The following is a 3516-nucleotide window of genomic DNA, read 5'->3' on the forward strand; positions in this document are numbered from 1 at the left end:
GCCCGTGAATAGGTCCCTGGGGAGTCGAGGTGCTGCAGGACGTAATGTAGTGCCATGCTTAATGTATCATCCACTGACCACAGGGAGCTAGTTTTAAATAAAAACACACAGATAAGAACAACACAAGTTAAAAATGATGCTACTGTTATGCTGGTAACCTCACCATGAAGATGGTTTGATTTGTGAAAATGGAGCTTTAGAAAATGTGATAATTTGACAGTAGCCCTGTGTGAGCAGTCTGGGATAGCCTCAATTAAAGAAAAAAATTCCACCTTTTCTCTTTGGACTAAAAAAGAATGACCTGTGAACCTGTTATATAAGCTAGCATTACCAAGTGAAAGACTGGCACAGAGACACAGAGAATGTCCATATCCAGAATAAAGACAAACATGAAGGGCTGAAACTCTGGTAAACTGGTTACATAAACTGTCAAGTCCATCCTTCTACTATTTCTGCCCATTTTTTTCTGTCTAACTTAAAAGCTGATAAACTGAATGTAGAAAATATAATGGAGGTGATTGAAACTGGGTTGCAGCCCCTTTTTACACCAAGTCTTTATACATCTACAACATATAATCATCTAATTGGACTGCACTCTGGTGTATTTCTAACCTTGGACTTTTTCAATTTAACTGCTGACCCCAAAACACACTTTTCTTCCACATGATAACATTTTAGAATATACCACACACCACAAATCGTTAGAGGTCAACCACCAGTATTGAACTGGCACATGTTTTCATCAGAAAGCCCGCCCCTTTGTAACTCGAATCTGAGAGTTGCTCTTTCCATGGAAATATGTTTCTCTCTTGTTTGTTGAGGAAACATATCTTGCCTATTTATCAAAGTTAGATTTTTCCAGAGTCAAGGTAACCTAATTTACTTCTGTTTATACATCCAAAGTTACATTCTAAGTGTCCAAATTCTGTTTTCCATGGCACTCTTCAACATTTCCAGAATGGAACATGTCATGCACACTACTCTCTGCTAACAATCTCACATTGCAAATCAAAATTATGGTACACTACACGTACACAAAATGGCATTTCAAAATATTGAAATTTCAATATATGGCTCACTGTAAAGTGAACTACTGAGTGTCTACTATAAAGTAAGTAGTGAATGAATGAACAACGGGGTGATTTATGGACACAACTACAGACTCCGCTTCCTATTTGGCATTACCCAGAGCATAATGGAATTTATAGTGCCAACACTAAAAATACATTAAAAACTGCTGTAGCTCAAAATTCATGGCTGATCTTTGAAACAGCACTTGACAAACCAGCCTCAAAACAATGTCCATTCTTTAACTGTTCTCTAGCTTGTCATAATTTCACATGATCTCCATCAGCTGATCGTATTTTTTGAGAAGAAATAAAAATGATAGGATTGAAAAATCCATTTAAAATATGACACTATAGGTCATTTGTACAAGCAGCTTGTTGCAGTCCCAGCCACTCAAAACTGCTGGTCATGGCTGGAGCAGCGGAAAGCCATTCACCTGACAGCCAATTCCCAGCCAGTTCCCAGCTGGCTTCCAGCAGCCCCCCTTCTCCTGTTGCCTGATAAGGTATGTCAAGGTTCTATGGTAAACACGTCCATTCAAGCGCCATTCCTTCATTTACATGGTGTCACCATTAGATGGCGCTTTAGTCTCAAAACACATTCACACATAAACCAGTGTGTGACTGCCTAAAGTACTGTATTCACACCCTAGGGTCATGCGTCTGTGTTTAGGCCATGGTTTATACAGTATGCTTCCCAGACATAGGTAGTTGCTGGAATTTAACTATAGGAACTACAACATTATCTATTTATTATCCACATAACCCCATATTTTACCCTCAAATTTTACCTTTGAAGTTATAGGAAAAAACACTTCCCCTCTATTATATGTTGCATTGTGTATGATCTTTTTTGAAATAATATCATTAACATTGGGTGAAATGGTCAAACCCAATACTCGGCTTTTTAAGGCATAAAATTAAACCAGCCAGCCTGACTTGAACTCATGTTCATCTTAAAATTCCAGAAGTGGAATTAACTACATAGTAAAGTACTACTTAAATATAGTTTTGAGGTATGTGTAATTTGATTGAGTAACTTCATCTTTTACTACTTCATACTTCAACTTGACTCCATTTCACTGGCAAACATTGTACTTTTTACTCCACTAGCCCATATACTGTTAGTTCTTATAAAAACATTTGAGGTGTACATATGCACAAACATACATCTGCATTGGGATTCTTGTGTTAAGGTTGTGTCCCCCTCACCAGGAGGATGAGGGAGAACTGAGGTAGGACTCAATGTGCAAGACCCAGGTGCTAGTGAAAAAAAGGTGGTTTATTGGTAAAAACACAAACAAGGTAACAGAGTCAATGTATGTGGCATAATCAAGCTGGACAGTACAAAAACAGGGTAGGCTGAGGAGACCAGGACGAACAGGTGAGTGGACAAACTAATGGCAGAAACCAGGAGAATAGGAGGATCTAGGACGGACAGGTGAGTAGCCCGAACAAACAGGAGGATTAGCAAACGCCATCAGGGAAGCAGAGTAGCGGATGAAAAAAGAAATCAACAGCACAGGAATTGTCAGCATTGAAATCAAATTACGCATGCTTAAACACATGGAAACAACGTACGAAAGAAAACCACAACACAGGAACTGTCAGCATGGAAATCAAGAGACATATAATACAAAAAAAACACGTAACCAACATACAAAAAGAGATCCACAGCACAGGAACTGTCAGCATGGAAGTCAAAAAGAAGTCTGACACATACCATGAATACAGGTATATCTAAAGGTATTTCCGTATTTAGGTAATGCTCCGGCGATGACGGAGGGTCTGCCAGAGGTTTAAATAAGGAGGAAGGTATTACAGTAATGCGCCCCAGCTGTGCGCGACAACCCACAAGTCACTAATTACAGAAAGTGACACAACTGATGCGCCGATCCTGTAAAAAGAGCGAGCAGGAGAGAAAAAAGGCAGAAGAGAGGCAGTTCGCGCTGAGCGGACCTGACAGTACTCCCCCCTCCAAATGCGGGATCCCAGACAGCCAAATGAAAACCCCACAAAAAAAGAAGCAGGGCGGGAGGCGGGGGGCCCAGAAGGTGGGCAATGGGCCCAAACAAAAAACAACCCCTGCAGTCACACAAAAACAAAGACAAAAAGCCCCAAAAGCAGTGTACAAAGTTCATAAATGACTAAAGTCTCAAAACGGAGTACCCAGTCTAAAAGAAAAGGCAGGGACACCCATGTGTACCAGGCAGGGGCGAAGAAGGGCTGTTCATGAGGGCGAATTAGTCGTCAAGCTAGGGGGTGAAGAAGGACAGTTCTGGAGGATGACCTCTGGCTGAGACGAGGGCTGCTGCAGCTGGGGGTCTGGCTGAGATGAAGGGTGCGGCAGCTGGAGATCTGGCTGAGAGGAAGGGTGCAGCAGCTGGAAATCTGGCTGAGACGAAGGATGCAGCAGCTGGAGGTCTGGCTGGGGAGCACGTGGAGGCTG

This window comes from Monopterus albus, unplaced genomic scaffold (assembly GCF_001952655.1).
Source record: "Monopterus albus unplaced genomic scaffold, M_albus_1.0 scaffold215.1, whole genome shotgun sequence".
In the NCBI taxonomy this organism is placed as follows: domain Eukaryota; kingdom Metazoa; phylum Chordata; class Actinopteri; order Synbranchiformes; family Synbranchidae; genus Monopterus; species Monopterus albus.